The sequence below is a fragment of the Centroberyx gerrardi genome, chromosome 4 (assembly GCF_048128805.1).
Source record: "Centroberyx gerrardi isolate f3 chromosome 4, fCenGer3.hap1.cur.20231027, whole genome shotgun sequence".
NCBI classification, from domain to species: Eukaryota; Metazoa; Chordata; class Actinopteri; order Beryciformes; family Berycidae; genus Centroberyx; species Centroberyx gerrardi.
In genome coordinates this window covers 32,378,784-32,397,992 of record NC_136000.1, presented here as the reverse complement: position 1 = coordinate 32,397,992, position 19,209 = coordinate 32,378,784, and the positions used below count along the sequence as shown (strand labels likewise).

The 19,209-nt window shown below is 46.9% G+C and overlaps 4 non-coding genes and 1 pseudogene across 4 annotated transcripts; all 5 read left to right on the top strand.

The window, feature by feature from the left end:
* Nucleotides 1–3,315: 3,315 nt before the first annotated feature.
* LOC144538845 (U2 spliceosomal RNA) lies at nt 3,316–3,500 on the top strand. Its single transcript, XR_013504624.1, has one exon. It is a non-coding gene; the product is annotated as a U2 spliceosomal RNA (small nuclear RNA).
* Nucleotides 3,501–4,083: 583 nt separating this feature from the next.
* On the top strand, nt 4,084–4,199 carry LOC144538989 (U5 spliceosomal RNA). The gene has a single exon (XR_013504711.1). It is a non-coding gene; the product is annotated as a U5 spliceosomal RNA (small nuclear RNA).
* A 10,726-nt stretch (nt 4,200–14,925) lies between these two features.
* On the top strand, nt 14,926–15,110 carry LOC144538844 (U2 spliceosomal RNA). Its single transcript, XR_013504623.1, has one exon. It is a non-coding gene; the product is annotated as a U2 spliceosomal RNA (small nuclear RNA).
* A 583-nt stretch (nt 15,111–15,693) lies between these two features.
* Nucleotides 15,694–15,809, top strand: LOC144538988 (U5 spliceosomal RNA). Its single transcript, XR_013504710.1, has one exon. It is a non-coding gene; the product is annotated as a U5 spliceosomal RNA (small nuclear RNA).
* Nucleotides 15,810–15,976: 167 nt separating this feature from the next.
* Nucleotides 15,977–16,092, top strand: LOC144538895 (U2 spliceosomal RNA; annotated as a pseudogene).
* The last annotated feature ends 3,117 nt before the right edge of the window (nt 16,093–19,209 follow it).

The window sequence follows — 19,209 nt, the reverse complement described above, 5'->3', positions numbered from 1 at the left end:
ATTTTAAACTCCAAGACTGTTTTAAAATCATGCATCCCGGAGAGGAAGGCTTCACCTGGTTCAGTGGTGACGGCAACAGAGCCTCTCGCATAGACTATATTTTTACAAGGGACTGCCCGCCAACCGATGCTAGATTGACCCCTGTTTTCTTCTCTGATCACATAATGCTCTCCTGCACCCTCTCACCTTTTTCGGGTTTGACAACAGGAAGTGGTCTGTGGAAGCTCAACTGCTCCCTGTTAGAGGATAGGGAGTTAGTTAGCCAGTTCAGGGAGCAGTATAAAGAGTGGCAGACCCTTCAAGACTTGTACGACACACGTGCACACTGGTGGGAAATGGTGAAGGGAAAGACCCAGACTTTTTTTAGAAAGGCAGGTAAAAAGAAAAAAGATAAGGAAAACAGACGCATGCTGGGACTGCAGAAGCGACTACAGCGCTATTTTAAACTACAGCAACAGGGCATGGATTTTAGCGAAGATATTAAACAAGTCAAAACAGAAATGTCGGTTTTAGCAGACATTAAAAGTAAGGGTGTCATTCTAAGAAGTAAAGAAAGGGAGATCGAGGAAGGGGAAAAGTGTACCAGATATTTTTTTAAGAAAATTGTCAACAAAGGGGGGGGTATTTTACAACTAAAAAAAGAAAGTGGGTACACAGCAAACACAACAGAAGAAATCAAAGACACTATAGAGAGCTTTTACGGGGATCTTTACAAAGAAAAAAATATTAAAACAGACACCATGACAGAGGTTTTAAAATTCATTGACAAAACAGTAAAGGACAGTGTGCTTTTAACCCAAGGTTTTACCCTTTTAGAGTTAGATAAATGTGTACAAAATTTTAAGAAAGGGAAGTCCCCAGGAGAAGACGGGCTTCCCTTGGACTTTTATCTGACTTTTTGGGACATTTTAGCACCGGACCTACTTTCTGTTTTTATGGATTTCGAAGGACTAGACAGACTACCTGACAGTTTTAGAGCAGGGATAGTGACTCTACTATACAAAAAAAATGACAGGACTGAACTGAAAAACTGGAGACCTATCACCCTCTTAAATCTTGACTGCAAACTTTTTAGTAAACTTTTATCTGCTCGTATGTCCCTGGTTTTAGAGGAGGTGATTCACCCGGATCAAGCCTGTGCCATCCCGGGGAGGAAGATCACCGACAGCCTCGTACTGATCCGAGACACCATCTGTTATGCGAGAGACAGAAACATCCGGCTAGTAGTCCTAAATTTAGATTTTGAGAAAGCCTTTGATCGGATCTCGCACCAGTACCTTTTCCAGGTACTGCAAAAAATGGGGTTTCCAGAAAGGTTTATAGCTTGGGTGGGATTGCTGTACCGGGACATTACCAGCAGATTTGTTGTTAATGGGCATCTAACAAAAGCAGTTAACATACACTGCGGTGTCCGTCAGGGTTGTCCGTTATCAGCCCTCCTCTACGTGACCTGTATAGAGCCGTTGGCACAGATCTTGAGAAGGGACCAAAGAATCAATGGGGTGGCAATCCCGGGGAGCGGGGGATTGACCACCAAATGTGCAATATATATGGACGATTTTAACATTTTATGTACTGACCTTTTATCTGTCAACAGGACACTGGACTTGACTGACTGGTTCGGACAGGCCTCTGGGTCAAAGCTTAACCGAGATAAGACTCAAGCCCAAACTTACGGACCGTGGACAGCGACCGAGACGACAGGACTCCCCTTGACTGTGACCCAGACTGACCAAAAAATACTGGGGGTTAAATTTGACAGGGAGGGGGGAGGAAAAGGAAACTGGCCAGACGTGGTAGGGAAAGTTAGACAGAGACTAGGGTACTGGGGACTTAGAAGACTGACAATGGAAGGAAAGGTTTTAATCATTAAAGCAGTGATTTTACCTTTGCTTTTATTAATCAGTTCTGTTTTTATCCCACCACGAAGAGTGCTTTTAGATCTGGAACGCGCCATCTTTTATTTCCTGTGGGGGTCCAAGTGGGAGAGGCTGAGGAGAGAGGTGATGAAAAAGCCGAAAGAGAAAGGAGGAAAGGGAGTCCCGGACCTACACCAGTTTTTAGGAAGCCGATACAGCACCCTGCACATCACCTACGCCACAGCCCCATCCAGAGATGACAAAACGACAGCAATGGCACGATTCTGGATGGGGTCCTACCTCAGACACCTAAAAGTTTTACCCGTTGATCTTAGAGTACCTGTGTCTTTTAATCTGCCACCGGCCTACGCTTTTATCCGGAAATTCTTAAAGCATTTTAAACTAGAGCAAGAGGAGCTGTCTATTTTAACCCACCATCGCTCTCTTCTCTCTGTTGTGCAGGAGCGGGAATCAATGTATCCAGTGCGCGGGCTCACAATAGGTGAGTCCTCAACAGTTTGGCGCAACGTAAACCATCCCGCCCTCCCGAACAGACTCCGGGACCTGTCGTGGATGGTGGCTCATGAGATCCTCCCAGTCAGGTCCGTAATGCACTCCCGGGGCATGTCAACGCTCTCAACTTGCCCCCGACCGGGGTGTGGCGCACCTGAGTCGGTGAGGCATCTGCTCTGGGAGTGCAGCGCTGCTGTAGACCAGTGGGCAATGGCCGGCTCCCTAAAATTCCCGTACTTACCAGCAGGGGAGGTCCTGACAGCACAGCTAGTGCTGTACGGGGTGGGCCAGGAACAAACATTACCAGCAGACTTTGCCAAACAGTGGCTCACCCTGGCCGCCATCAAAGACGCCATATGGACCTCCAGAAACCTGCTGGTAAGGAAGCACATGCAGATCCCCCCCGTGGCTGCGATCCAGATGGCCACAGCGGCGGTGCAAGCAGCCGTCGCTGCAGGCGGCAGGCCTAGGACGCAGCCACAAAGAAGAATCGCCTCTGTGCCCATTCGGACGTGGGAGCCGGAGCCACACAAATAAAGGGTCAAGGCAGCGGCGGCCTGGCTCTCCGGGTGTGGCAGGTGGGAAGGAGCAGAAGGGAGAGGGTCCCCTCTGAGCACCAGGAACAGGTTCCGAGAGACCCAAAGCTGTTCGGGAGAGCGGGATGAGTTGATCCTTGTTAGGGACTCATCCCGCCCCTGCACAACGAATGTACACTGATATACACAGAGACAATTATTTATTTATTCATTTATTTATTTATTTTCCACAACTTTTAATACAACGTTATCTTATCTGTAATCCACTTTAAAACAATTGCTTTTATTGTTTTAAACAAAGGAACGTGGTTTTACAGAGTATTCATATTTATTTGTTTGTTGTATTTTGAAAAGATGTGTGTTTGTGAAGGATTTTATGATTGTAAACAGTGTACGACTTTTTGAAAAAAGTGTCAATAAATTTTTTCGAACGAAAAAATCTGTTCTTATCAGTTTAATATCTGATACGTCCTCTATAAGGGGACAACATATTAAACGGATTTTTAGAACCAGGAGTTGAAAAAGGGGCTTGCTCCGTTCGCTCCACGCATCGACCCGGTATTGCAGTGCCGCTGGGAACGGTGCACCCTTCTCTCACTCTGTGGAAAAGCAACGTTTGAAAACATGGAAAGCCAGTCTGCAAGTCATACCTAATTTGACCGAAAGACCAAGAACAAAGTGGACGGCGCTTTTGTGCGCCTCGAAATTGGTCAAAGCAGCCTGTGCTGCGTTTTCTCCCCGTTTGCCTTAGCTAATCTATTCTCACCGGTAGCTTATTCAGGGTGTGAAAGAGTGTGCTCCTGCTTAGTACAGTGGCCAATCTTCCTACTTGTTGCGCAGGGGACAAGGGTTCAATTGCCCCGACGGGTAGACATGCTGTACAAACAAGCGCGGCCTGTTCCCCTCAAGCTTTGCGCACTTTAACACAACAAGACCAGTGATTTTGAGCACGGGGGATTGACCAGTCATTGCAGTGGCTCTAGGAGCCTGCGCGCAATGGCTACGCATGAGTTTCCGGGTCATCGGATTGGATTAAGCTCCTGAGAAGGCGGGGTGGAGTGCCAGCAAAGGCGTGGCCTGTACTTTGCTATGCAGCTAGCCAAACGGGGAGCACCGTGAAGCTGTTGACCGAGACGACTAGGGTCTTTGGCTGCTCTTGTGGCCGGAGGCTGTACTTACTCTGGTTTCTCTTCATAACGCATAAGTCTTTCGCCTTTTACTAAAGACTTCCGTGGAGAGTAACACCAAAGAGTTAAAGGTATTTTTGGCGGGCTTAGCACTTTGGCTGAGCCCTGTACCGTTGTGCAAGGAAATAGAAAACTAGGTCAACAAGTACACCAGAGACTCCGTGGGCGGAGGTGCTAAGCACCAGCAGTTGTTATGGCAAAATACTGTGACACCCCGACGAGGACGGACCGGACCGGAGGGGCGGCCTTGTGCTGCCAACGGCCAGGGGTTATCGCTTCTCGGCCTTTTGGCTAAGACTGCGATCGCCTCCTGCTGGTGGTAAAAATTCTTGCCTGTTTGTGGCATTGATTGTTACCCACACTTGGGAGGATAATATTTTTATTCCTAAAGTGAAAAATATTACAATTTTTTGTGGTTGTATTTCTTTCACCAACAGGAATTCATCGGCTCAGAGTCTTTGCTTGCCTGCCCTCTGTGAGACCTTCACCAAGACCAAACCACCCGAGAAAAGGTAAGTGTTTTGTATTTCACCTTTTAGGAGTGATTTCACTGTTTTATTCTCCTTTTTAGCCCTGTTTTTAGTTCTTTGGTTTTTGTACGTGGTGGTTTAGTTTTCTTAATTGTTCTTAACGTGTGGTGTCCCCACCATGTCGGCTGGCCATGCCGGCATGCGGAGGCACCACAGCGTGCGTTTTAAGTTTAAAGAAAAAGATGGCAGGCTCCTGGAGATGTCCAGAATGGACTTCTCCAGGAAGCTCATACAAAAGGCATTAGGTTTCACGGCAAAGGACTTGAATTGTATTTTGACCCTTCCCTTCAACAAAGGATTCGATGTAAGTTTCGGATCCGCGATTGTGCATAGAGAATTTTGGACACGCTTTGAAAAGGTAAAAACCCAGTTTTCTGCTTTCAATGTAGAGAAACTGACTGACAATGCCTCAAAAGTGGTTATTGTCAGAATGTTCAATGAGACAGTGAATGCAGATGACATTTGTTTGTGGCTGGGAAGATATTGCACTGTTAAGGGCCAGGCTACCAAAGTGAGAGATGAGGATGGCATTTGGACTTGCGCCTGGAGGGTCCCCATTCAACAATGGCAGGACCCCCAGGGCTACCAGGGCCTGAAACATCTGCCATCAATGATAGTTCTGGGAGACAACAGAGGCTACATTCACTACCAGGGACAACCCAAGCTCTGCCGCAAGTGTGGTGAGCATGGGCACCTGGTAGAAGCGTGCCAAAAAATTGTTTGTGGGAAGTGTAGAGAAATTGGGCATGCTTTTGAGCAGTGTCCAAATGGCAGAAAGTGTAATCTTTGTGGAGAGTCAAATCATATCTTCAGAGATTGCCCAAAATCCTTTGCCAACAAGCTAAAGGCTAACAAGAAGGCCGAGAATGAGGAACAAGATGGTGGACAAAGGGAGGCAGTTGGAGAGCAAATTGAAAAGGCTGGGCTAGAAAATTCAAATCTCCCGCCAAATCCTGTGGTTGGAGGAGAGGGATCAGGTGAGGCGGGAGAGGGGGAGGGGCCTGTTATTGCCCCACAAATGGAGAGTGCTGAGGGAGAGGAGGCAATGCAGGCAGAGAGCGGAACTGGAAATGATGGCCCCCTCCCCGATGCCCAGCAAATCAAGAGGCCTGCTTCAGAACTGTCCCCTGAGACTCCTGGAGCCTCAGGGAAGCGGGGGAGAGCTGTGTACCCCTCAGACAGCTCGTCTGTGGAGGAGTCCAGAGTCTTCCCCTCCAGTTCTCCAAACCAGGTCTCCTTTTTAAATGTAGCTCTGCAATCAACCCCCAAGGACTCAGTACTGAACGCGGCATTACCCCCAAGACCAGCTGCCAGAGTCCGGAAAGGGAATGGAGCTCAGACCCCTCCCCTTTCCCCCATAAAGGGAAAGGAAGAGCTGCATTCACAATTATTTGGTTAGCTGCATTTCTCTTTTAGGTTTTTAACCCTGTTATTTCAATTCTTTTAAACTGTCATGCCTGTTGTTTTAAACATAATACACATGACCCTCATCATTTCCACCCTCAATGTGAGAAGTGTGAGGTCAGGAGTTAGAGCCACAACAGTTTTATCCTTTCTGAGTGCTTTTAATGCAGATGTGTTTTTACTCCAGGAGTGTGCCATACCGTTTTTAAAACACTACAGGGAATGGGAGGAGAAGTGGCCACAAGAATCCATATGGAGCGGATCAAATGAAAACAGGAACGATGGAGTGGCCATTTTAATTAAAAACCCCTCTATTCTGGTGAAGGGCAGCACTGTGGTGAGAGACGGGCGGGCACTTTTAGCACATCTGACGTACATGGGAAAGGATTTTAACGTACTAAATATTTATGGTTTTAACGACAGAAACGACAGGTATGACCTTTTAGAAGACCTGCAGTCCCACTTGCTGGGTAGGGCACCGCTAGTGGTAGGAGGGGATTTTAACTGTGTTTTATCCAGCAAGGATAGGAAGGGGGCAGGGGAGGATTTTAAAATTGATAAAACATCGTGTTTATTGCAGGGTTTATGCAGGGATTTTAAACTCCAAGACTGTTTTAAAATCATGCATCCCGGAGAGGAAGGCTTCACCTGGTTCAGTGGTGACGGCAACAGAGCCTCTCGCATAGACTATATTTTTACAAGGGACTGCCCGCCAACCGATGCTAGATTGACCCCTGTTTTCTTCTCTGATCACATAATGCTCTCCTGCACCCTCTCACCTTTTTCGGGTTTGACAACAGGAAGTGGTCTGTGGAAGCTCAACTGCTCCCTGTTAGAGGATAGGGAGTTAGTTAGCCAGTTCAGGGAGCAGTATAAAGAGTGGCAGACCCTTCAAGACTTGTACGACACACGTGCACACTGGTGGGAAATGGTGAAGGGAAAGACCCAGACTTTTTTTAGAAAGGCAGGTAAAAAGAAAAAAGATAAGGAAAACAGACGCATGCTGGGACTGCAGAAGCGACTACAGCGCTATTTTAAACTACAGCAACAGGGCATGGATTTTAGCGAAGATATTAAACAAGTCAAAACAGAAATGTCGGTTTTAGCAGACATTAAAAGTAAGGGTGTCATTCTAAGAAGTAAAGAAAGGGAGATCGAGGAAGGGGAAAAGTGTACCAGATATTTTTTTAAGAAAATTGTCAACAAAGGGGGGGGTATTTTACAACTAAAAAAAGAAAGTGGGTACACAGCAAACACAACAGAAGAAATCAAAGACACTATAGAGAGCTTTTACGGGGATCTTTACAAAGAAAAAAATATTAAAACAGACACCATGACAGAGGTTTTAAAATTCATTGACAAAACAGTAAAGGACAGTGTGCTTTTAACCCAAGGTTTTACCCTTTTAGAGTTAGATAAATGTGTACAAAATTTTAAGAAAGGGAAGTCCCCAGGAGAAGACGGGCTTCCCTTGGACTTTTATCTGACTTTTTGGGACATTTTAGCACCGGACCTACTTTCTGTTTTTATGGATTTCGAAGGACTAGACAGACTACCTGACAGTTTTAGAGCAGGGATAGTGACTCTACTATACAAAAAAAATGACAGGACTGAACTGAAAAACTGGAGACCTATCACCCTCTTAAATCTTGACTGCAAACTTTTTAGTAAACTTTTATCTGCTCGTATGTCCCTGGTTTTAGAGGAGGTGATTCACCCGGATCAAGCCTGTGCCATCCCGGGGAGGAAGATCACCGACAGCCTCGTACTGATCCGAGACACCATCTGTTATGCGAGAGACAGAAACATCCGGCTAGTAGTCCTAAATTTAGATTTTGAGAAAGCCTTTGATCGGATCTCGCACCAGTACCTTTTCCAGGTACTGCAAAAAATGGGGTTTCCAGAAAGGTTTATAGCTTGGGTGGGATTGCTGTACCGGGACATTACCAGCAGATTTGTTGTTAATGGGCATCTAACAAAAGCAGTTAACATACACTGCGGTGTCCGTCAGGGTTGTCCGTTATCAGCCCTCCTCTACGTGACCTGTATAGAGCCGTTGGCACAGATCTTGAGAAGGGACCAAAGAATCAATGGGGTGGCAATCCCGGGGAGCGGGGGATTGACCACCAAATGTGCAATATATATGGACGATTTTAACATTTTATGTACTGACCTTTTATCTGTCAACAGGACACTGGACTTGACTGACTGGTTCGGACAGGCCTCTGGGTCAAAGCTTAACCGAGATAAGACTCAAGCCCAAACTTACGGACCGTGGACAGCGACCGAGACGACAGGACTCCCCTTGACTGTGACCCAGACTGACCAAAAAATACTGGGGGTTAAATTTGACAGGGAGGGGGGAGGAAAAGGAAACTGGCCAGACGTGGTAGGGAAAGTTAGACAGAGACTAGGGTACTGGGGACTTAGAAGACTGACAATGGAAGGAAAGGTTTTAATCATTAAAGCAGTGATTTTACCTTTGCTTTTATTAATCAGTTCTGTTTTTATCCCACCACGAAGAGTGCTTTTAGATCTGGAACGCGCCATCTTTTATTTCCTGTGGGGGTCCAAGTGGGAGAGGCTGAGGAGAGAGGTGATGAAAAAGCCGAAAGAGAAAGGAGGAAAGGGAGTCCCGGACCTACACCAGTTTTTAGGAAGCCGATACAGCACCCTGCACATCACCTACGCCACAGCCCCATCCAGAGATGACAAAACGACAGCAATGGCACGATTCTGGATGGGGTCCTACCTCAGACACCTAAAAGTTTTACCCATTGATCTTAGAGTACCTGTGTCTTTTAATCTGCCACCGGCCTACGCTTTTATCCGGAAATTCTTAAAGCATTTTAAACTAGAGCAAGAGGAGCTGTCTATTTTAACCCACCATCGCTCTCTTCTCTCTGTTGTGCAGGAGCGGGAATCAATGTATCCAGTGCGCGGGCTCACAATAGGTGAGTCCTCAACAGTTTGGCGCAACGTAAACCATCCCGCCCTCCCGAACAGACTCCGGGACCTGTCGTGGATGGTGGCTCATGAGATCCTCCCAGTCAGGTCCGTAATGCACTCCCGGGGCATGTCAACGCTCTCAACTTGCCCCCGACCGGGGTGTGGCGCACCTGAGTCGGTGAGGCATCTGCTCTGGGAGTGCAGCGCTGCTGTAGACCAGTGGGCAATGGCCGGCTCCCTAAAATTCCCGTACTTACCAGCAGGGGAGGTCCTGACAGCACAGCTAGTGCTGTACGGGGTGGGCCAGGAACAAACATTACCAGCAGACTTTGCCAAACAGTGGCTCACCCTGGCCGCCATCAAAGACGCCATATGGACCTCCAGAAACCTGCTGGTAAGGAAGCACATGCAGATCCCCCCCGTGGCTGCGATCCAGATGGCCACAGCGGCGGTGCAAGCAGCCGTCGCTGCAGGCGGCAGGCCTAGGACGCAGCCACAAAGAAGAATCGCCTCTGTGCCCATTCGGACGTGGGAGCCGGAGCCACACAAATAAAGGGTCAAGGCAGCGGCGGCCTGGCTCTCCGGGTGTGGCAGGTGGGAAGGAGCAGAAGGGAGAGGGTCCCCTCTGAGCACCAGGAACAGGTTCCGAGAGACCCAAAGCTGTTGGGGAGAGCGGGATGAGTTGATCCTTGTTAGGGACTCATCCCGCCCCTGCACAACGAATGTACACTGATATACACAGAGACAATTATTTATTTATTCATTTATTTATTTATTTTCCACAACTTTTAATACAACGTTATCTTATCTGTAATCCACTTTAAAACAATTGCTTTTATTGTTTTAAACAAAGGAACGTGTTTTTACAGAGTATTCATATTTATTTGTTTGTTGTATTTTGAAAAGATGTGTGTTTGTGAAGGATTTTATGATTGTAAACAGTGTACGACTTTATGAAAAAAGTGTCAATAAATTTTTTCGAAAGAAAAAAAATTTGTTCTTATCATCTGTTCTTTCAATGTAGAGAAACTGACTGACAATGCCTCAAAAGTGGTTATTGTCAGAATGTTCAATGAGACAGTGAATGCAGATGACATTTGTTTGTGGCTGGGAAGATATTGCACTGTTAAGGGCCAGGCTACCAAAGTGAGAGATGAGGATGGCATTTGGACTTGCGCCTGGAGGGTCCCCATTCAACAATGGCAGGACCCCCAGGGCTACCAGGGCCTGAAACATCTGCCATCAATGATAGTTCTGGGAGACAACAGAGGCTACATTCACTACCAGGGACAACCCAAGCTCTGCCGCAAGTGTGGTGAGCATGGGCACCTGGTAGAAGCGTGCCAAAAAATTGTTTGTGGGAAGTGTAGAGAAATTGGGCATGCTTTTGAGCAGTGTCCAAATGGCAGAAAGTGTAATCTTTGTGGAGAGTCAAATCATATCTTCAGAGATTGCCCAAAATCCTTTGCCAACAAGCTAAAGGCTAACAAGAAGGCCGAGAATGAGGAACAAGATGGTGGACAAAGGGAGGCAGTTGGAGAGCAAATTGAAAAGGCTGGGCTAGAAAATTCAAATCTCCCGCCAAATCCTGTGGTTGGAGGAGAGGGATCAGGTGAGGCGGGAGAGGGGGAGGGGCCTGTTATTGCCCCACAAATGGAGAGTGCTGAGGGAGAGGAGGCAATGCAGGCAGAGAGCGGAACTGGAAATGATGGCCCCCCCCCCGATGCCCAGCAAATCAAGAGGCCTGCTTCAGAACTGTCCCCTGAGACTCCTGGAGCCTCAGGGAAGCGGGGGAGAGCTGTGTACCCCTCAGACAGCTCGTCTGTGGAGGAGTCCAGAGTCTTCCCCTCCAGTTCTCCAAACCAGGTCTCCTTTTTAAATGTAGCTCTGCAATCAACCCCCAAGGACTCAGTACTGAACGCGGCATTACCCCCAAGACCAGCTGCCAGAGTCCGGAAAGGGAATGGAGCTCAGACCCCTCCCCTTTCCCCCATAAAGGGAAAGGAAGAGCTGCATTCACAATTATTTGGTTAGCTGCATTTCTCTTTTAGGTTTTTAACCCTGTTATTTCAATTCTTTTAAACTGTCATGCCTGTTGTTTTAAACATAATACACATGACCCTCATCATTTCCACCCTCAATGTGAGAAGTGTGAGGTCAGGAGTTAGAGCTACAACAGTTTTATCCTTTCTGAGTGCTTTTAATGCAGATGTGTTTTTACTCCAGGAGTGTGCCATACCGTTTTTAAAACACTACAGGGAATGGGAGGAGAAGTGGCCACAAGAATCCATATGGAGCGGATCAAATGAAAACAGGAACGATGGAGTGGCCATTTTAATTCAAAACCCCTCTATTCTGGTGAAGGGCAGCACTGTGGTGAGAGACGGGCGGGCACTTTTAGCACATCTGACGTACATGGGAAAGGATTTTAACGTACTAAATATTTATGGTTTTAACGACAGAAACGACAGGTATGACCTTTTAGAAGACCTGCAGTCCCACTTGCTGGGTAGGGCACCGCTAGTGGTAGGAGGGGATTTTAACTGTGTTTTATCCAGCAAGGATAGGAAGGGGGCAGGGGAGGATTTTAAAATTGATAAAACATCGTGTTTATTGCAGGGTTTATGCAGGGATTTTAAACTCTAAGACTGTTTTAAAATCATGCATCCCGGAGAGGAAGGCTTCACCTGGTTCAGTGGTGACGGCAACAGAGCCTCTCGCATAGACTATATTTTTACAAGGGACTGCCCGCCAACCGATGCTAGATTGACCCCTGTTTTCTTCTCTGATCACATAATGCTCTCCTGCACCCTCTCACCTTTTTCGGGTTTGACAACAGGAAGTGGTCTGTGGAAGCTCAACTGCTCCCTGTTAGAGGATAGGGAGTTAGTTAGCCAGTTCAGGGAGCAGTATAAAGAGTGGCAGACCCTTCAAGACTTGTACGACACACGTGCACACTGGTGGGAAATGGTGAAGGGAAAGACCCAGACTTTTTTTAGAAAGGCAGGTAAAAAGAAAAAAGATAAGGAAAACAGACGCATGCTGGGACTGCAGAAGCGACTACAGCGCTATTTTAAACTACAGCAACAGGGCATGGATTTTAGCGAAGATATTAAACAAGTCAAAACAGAAATGTCGGTTTTAGCAGACATTAAAAGTAAGGGTGTCATTCTAAGAAGTAAAGAAAGGGAGATCGAGGAAGGGGAAAAGTGTACCAGATATTTTTTTAAGAAAATTGTCAACAAAGGGGGGGGTATTTTACAACTAAAAAAAGAAAGTGGGTACACAGCAAACACAACAGAAGAAATCAAAGACACTATAGAGAGCTTTTACGGGGATCTTTACAAAGAAAAAAATATTAAAACAGACACCATGACAGAGGTTTTAAAATTCATTGACAAAACAGTAAAGGACAGTGTGCTTTTAACCCAAGGTTTTACCCTTTTAGAGTTAGATAAATGTGTACAAAATTTTAAGAAAGGGAAGTCCCCAGGAGAAGACGGGCTTCCCTTGGACTTTTATCTGACTTTTTGGGACATTTTAGCACCGGACCTACTTTCTGTTTTTATGGATTTCGAAGGACTAGACAGACTACCTGACAGTTTTAGAGCAGGGATAGTGACTCTACTATACAAAAAAAATGACAGGACTGAACTGAAAAACTGGAGACCTATCACCCTCTTAAATCTTGACTGCAAACTTTTTAGTAAACTTTTATCTGCTCGTATGTCCCTGGTTTTAGAGGAGGTGATTCACCCGGATCAAGCCTGTGCCATCCCGGGGAGGAAGATCACCGACAGCCTCGTACTGATCCGAGACACCATCTGTTATGCGAGAGACAGAAATATCCGGCTAGTAGTCCTAAATTTAGATTTTGAGAAAGCCTTTGATCGGATCTCGCACCAGTACCTTTTCCAGGTACTGCAAAAAATGGGGTTTCCAGAAAGGTTTATAGCTTGGGTGGGATTGCTGTACCGGGACATTACCAGCAGATTTGTTGTTAATGGGCATCTAACAAAAGCAGTTAACATACACTGCGGTGTCCGTCAGGGTTGTCCGTTATCAGCCCTCCTCTACGTGACCTGTATAGAGCCGTTGGCACAGATCTTGAGAAGGGACCAAAGAATCAATGGGGTGGCAATCCCGGGGAGCGGGGGATTGACCACCAAATGTGCAATATATATGGACGATTTTAACATTTTATGTACTGACCTTTTATCTGTCAACAGGACACTGGACTTGACTGACTGGTTCGGACAGGCCTCTGGGTCAAAGCTTAACCGAGATAAGACTCAAGCCCAAACTTACGGACCGTGGACAGCGACCGAGACGACAGGACTCCCCTTGACTGTGACCCAGACTGACCAAAAAATACTGGGGGTTAAATTTGACAGGGAGGGGGGAGGAAAAGGAAACTGGCCAGACGTGGTAGGGAAAGTTAGACAGAGACTAGGGTACTGGGGACTTAGAAGACTGACAATGGAAGGAAAGGTTTTAATCATTAAAGCAGTGATTTTACCTTTGCTTTTATTAATCAGTTCTGTTTTTATCCCACCACGAAGAGTGCTTTTAGATCTGGAACGCGCCATCTTTTATTTCCTGTGGGGGTCCAAGTGGGAGAGGCTGAGGAGAGAGGTGATGAAAAAGCCGAAAGAGAAAGGAGGAAAGGGAGTCCCGGACCTACACCAGTTTTTAGGAAGCCGATACAGCACCCTGCACATCACCTACGCCACAGCCCCATCCAGAGATGACAAAACGACAGCAATGGCACGATTCTGGATGGGGTCCTACCTCAGACACCTAAAAGTTTTACCCGTTGATCTTAGAGTACCTGTGTCTTTTAATCTGCCACCGGCCTACGCTTTTATCCGGAAATTCTTAAAGCATTTTAAACTAGAGCAAGAGGAGCTGTCTATTTTAACCCACCATCGCTCTCTTCTCTCTGTTGTGCAGGAGCGGGAATCAATGTATCCAGTGCGCGGGCTCACAATAGGTGAGTCCTCAACAGTTTGGCGCAACGTAAACCATCCCGCCCTCCCGAACAGACTCCGGGACCTGTCGTGGATGGTGGCTCATGAGATCCTCCCAGTCAGGTCCGTAATGCACTCCCGGGGCATGTCAACGCTCTCAACTTGCCCCCGACCGGGGTGTGGCGCACCTGAGTCGGTGAGGCATCTGCTCTGGGAGTGCAGCGCTGCTGTAGACCAGTGGGCAATGGCCGGCTCCCTAAAATTCCCGTACTTACCAGCAGGGGAGGTCCTGACAGCACAGCTAGTGCTGTACGGGGTGGGCCAGGAACAAACATTACCAGCAGACTTTGCCAAACAGTGGCTCACCCTGGCCGCCATCAAAGACGCCATATGGACCTCCAGAAACCTGCTGGTAAGGAAGCACATGCAGATCCCCCCCGTGGCTGCGATCCAGATGGCCACAGCGGCGGTGCAAGCAGCCGTCGCTGCAGGCGGCAGGCCTAGGACGCAGCCACAAAGAAGAATCGCCTCTGTGCCCATTCGGACGTGGGAGCCGGAGCCACACAAATAAAGGGTCAAGGCAGCGGCGGCCTGGCTCTCCGGGTGTGGCAGGTGGGAAGGAGCAGAAGGGAGAGGGTCCCCTCTGAGCACCAGGAACAGGTTCCGAGAGACCCAAAGCTGTTCGGGAGAGCGGGATGAGTTGATCCTTGTTAGGGACTCATCCCGCCCCTGCACAACGAATGTACACTGATATACACAGAGACAATTATTTATTTATTCATTTATTTATTTATTTTCCACAACTTTTAATACAACGTTATCTTATCTGTAATCCACTTTAAAACAATTGCTTTTATTGTTTTAAACAAAGGAACGTGGTTTTACAGAGTATTCATATTTATTTGTTTGTTGTATTTTGAAAAGATGTGTGTTTGTGAAGGATTTTATGATTGTAAACAGTGTACGACTTTTTGAAAAAAGTGTCAATAAATTTTTTCGAACGAAAAAATCTGTTCTTATCAGTTTAATATCTGATACGTCCTCTATAAGGGGACAACATATTAAACGGATTTTTAGAACCAGGAGTTGAAAAAGGGGCTTGCTCCGTTCGCTCCACGCATCGACCCGGTATTGCAGTGCCGCTGGGAACGGTGCACCCTTCTCTCACTCTGTGGAAAAGCAACGTTTGAAAACATGGAAAGCCAGTCTGCAAGTCATACCTAATTTGACCGAAAGACCAAGAACAAAGTGGACGGCGCTTTTGTGCGCCTCGAAATTGGTCAAAGCAGCCTGTGCTGCGTTTTCTCCCCGTTTGCCTTAGCTAATCTATTCTCACCGGTAGCTTATTCAGGGTGTGAAAGAGTGTGCTCCTGCTTAGTACAGTGGCCAATCTTCCTACTTGTTGCGCAGGGGACAAGGGTTCAATTGCCCCGACGGGTAGACATGCTGTACAAACAAGCGCGGCCTGTTCCCCTCAAGCTTTGCGCACTTTAACACAACAAGACCAGTGATTTTGAGCACGGGGGATTGACCAGTCATTGCAGTGGCTCTAGGAGCCTGCGCGCAATGGCTACGCATGAGTTTCCGGGTCATCGGATTGGATTAAGCTCCTGAGAAGGCGGGGTGGAGTGCCAGCAAAGGCGTGGCCTGTACTTTGCTATGCAGCTAGCCAAACGGGGAGCACCGTGAAGCTGTTGACCGAGACGACTAGGGTCTTTGGCTGCTCTTGTGGCCGGAGGCTGTACTTACTCTGGTTTCTCTTCATAACGCATAAGTCTTTCGCCTTTTACTAAAGACTTCCGTGGAGAGTAACACCAAAGAGTTAAAGGTATTTTTGGCGGGCTTAGCACTTTGGCTGAGCCCTGTACCGTTGTGCAAGGAAATAGAAAACTAGGTCAACAAGTACACCAGAGACTCCGTGGGCGGAGGTGCTAAGCACCAGCAGTTGTTATGGCAAAATACTGTGACACCCCGACGAGGACGGACCGGACCGGAGGGGCGGCCTTGTGCTGCCAACGGCCAGGGGTTATCGCTTCTCGGCCTTTTGGCTAAGATCAAGTGTAGTATTTGTTCTTATCATCTGTTCTTTCAATGTAGAGAAACTGACTGACAATGCCTCAAAAGTGGTTATTGTCAGAATGTTCAATGAGACAGTGAATGCAGATGACATTTGTTTGTGGCTGGGAAGATATTGCACTGTTAAGGGCCAGGCTACCAAAGTGAGAGATGAGGATGGCATTTGGACTTGCGCCTGGAGGGTCCCCATTCAACAATGGCAGGACCCCCAGGGCTACCAGGGCCTGAAACATCTGCCATCAATGATAGTTCTGGGAGACAACAGAGGCTACATTCACTACCAGGGACAACCCAAGCTCTGCCGCAAGTGTGGTGAGCATGGGCACCTGGTAGAAGCGTGCCAAAAAATTGTTTGTGGGAAGTGTAGAGAAATTGGGCATGCTTTTGAGCAGTGTCCAAATGGCAGAAAGTGTAATCTTTGTGGAGAGTCAAATCATATCTTCAGAGATTGCCCAAAATCCTTTGCCAACAAGCTAAAGGCTAACAAGAAGGCCGAGAATGAGGAACAAGATGGTGGACAAAGGGAGGCAGTTGGAGAGCAAATTGAAAAGGCTGGGCTAGAAAATTCAAATCTCCCGCCAAATCCTGTGGTTGGAGGAGAGGGATCAGGTGAGGCGGGAGAGGGGGAGGGGCCTGTTATTGCCCCACAAATGGAGAGTGCTGAGGGAGAGGAGGCAATGCAGGCAGAGAGCGGAACTGGAAATGATGGCCCCCCCCCCGATGCCCAGCAAATCAAGAGGCCTGCTTCAGAACTGTCCCCTGAGACTCCTGGAGCCTCAGGGAAGCGGGGGAGAGCTGTGTACCCCTCAGACAGCTCGTCTGTGGAGGAGTCCAGAGTCTTCCCCTCCAGTTCTCCAAACCAGGTCTCCTTTTTAAATGTAGCTCTGCAATCAACCCCCAAGGACTCAGTACTGAACGCGGCATTACCCCCAAGACCAGCTGCCAGAGTCCGGAAAGGGAATGGAGCTCAGACCCCTCCCCTTTCCCCCATAAAGGGAAAGGAAGAGCTGCATTCACAATTATTTGGTTAGCTGCATTTCTCTTTTAGGTTTTTAACCCTGTTATTTCAATTCTTTTAAACTGTCATGCCTGTTGTTTTAAACATAATACACATGACCCTCATCATTTCCACCCTCAATGTGAGAAGTGTGAGGTCAGGAGTTAGAGCTACAACAGTTTTATCCTTTCTGAGTGCTTTTAATGCAGATGTGTTTTTACTCCAGGAGTGTGCCATACCGTTTTTAAAACACTACAGGGAATGGGAGGAGAAGTGGCCACAAGAATCCATATGGAGCGGATCAAATGAAAACAGGAACGATGGAGTGGCCATTTTAATTCAAAACCCCTCTATTCTGGTGAAGGGCAGCACTGTGGTGAGAGACGGGCGGGCACTTTTAGCACATCTGACGTACATGGGAAAGGATTTTAACGTACTAAATATTTATGGTTTTAACGACAGAAACGACAGGTATGACCTTTTAGAAGACCTGCAGTCCCACTTGCTGGGTAGGGCACCGCTAGTGGTAGGAGGGGATTTTAACTGTGTTTTATCCAGCAAGGATAGGAAGGGGGCAGGGGAGGATTTTAAAATTGATAAAACATCGTGTTTATTGCAGGGTTTATGCAGGGATTTTAAACTCTAAGACTGTTTTAAAATCATGCATCCCGGAGAGGAAGGCTTCACCTGGTTCAGTGGTGACGGCAACAGAGCCTCTCGCATAGACTATATTTTTACAAGGGACTGCCCGCCAACCGATGCTAGATTGACCCCTGTTTTCTTCTCTGATCACATAATGCTCTCCTGCACCCTCTCACCTTTTTCGGGTTTGACAACAGGAAGTGGTCTGTGGAAGCTCAACTGCTCCCTGTTAGAGGATAGGGAGTTAGTTAGCCAGTTCAGGGAGCAGTATAAAGAGTGGCAGACCCTTCAAGACTTGTACGACACACGTGCACACTGGTGGGAAATGGTGAAGGGAAAGACCCAGACTTTTTTTAGAAAGGCAGGTAAAAAGAAAAAAGATAAGGAAAACAGACGCATGCTGGGACTGCAGAAGCGACTACAGCGCTATTTTAAACTACAGCAACAGGGCATGGATTTTAGCGAAGATATTAAACAAGTCAAAACAGAAATGTCGGTTTTAGCAGACATTAAAAGTAAGGGTGTCATTCTAAGAAGTAAAGAAAGGGAGATCGAGGAAGGGGAAAAGTGTACCAGATATTTTTTTAAGAAAATTGTCAACAAAGGGGGGGGTATTTTACAACTAAAAAAAGAAAGTGGGTACACAGCAAACACAACAGAAGAAATCAAAGACACTATAGAGAGCTTTTACGGGGATCTTTACAAAGAAAAAAATATTAAAACAGACACCATGACAGAGGTTTTAAAATTCATTGACAAAACAGTAAAGGACAGTGTGCTTTTAACCCAAGGTTTTACCCTTTTAGAGTTAGATAAATGTGTACAAAATTTTAAGAAAGGGAAGTCCCCAGGAGAAGACGGGCTTCCCTTGGACTTTTATCTGACTTTTTGGGACATTTTAGCACCGGACCTACTTTCTGTTTTTATGGATTTCGAAGGACTAGACAGACTACCTGACAGTTTTAGAGCAGGGATAGTGACTCTACTATACAAAAAAAATGACAGGACTGAACTGAAAAACTGGAGACCTATCACCCTCTTAAATCTTGACTGCAAACTTTTTAGTAAACTTTTATCTGCTCGTATGTCCCTGGTTTTAGAGGAGGTGATTCACCCGGATCAAGCCTGTGCCATCCCGGGGAGGAAGATCACCGACAGCCTCGTACTGATCCGAGACACCATCTGTTATGCGAGAGACAGAAATATCCGGCTAGTAGTCCTAAATTTAGATTTTGAGAAAGCCTTTGATCGGATCTCGCACCAGTACCTTTTCCAGGTACTGCAAAAAATGGGGTTTCCAGAAAGGTTTATAGCTTGGGTGGGATTGCTGTACCGGGACATTACCAGCAGATTTGTTGTTAATGGGCATCTAACAAAAGCAGTTAACATACACTGCGGTGTCCGTCAGGGTTGTCCGTTATCAGCCCTCCTCTACGTGACCTGTATAGAGCCGTTGGCACAGATCTTGAGAAGGGACCAAAGAATCAATGGGGTGGCAATCCCGGGGAGCGGGGGATTGACCACCAAATGTGCAATATATATGGAC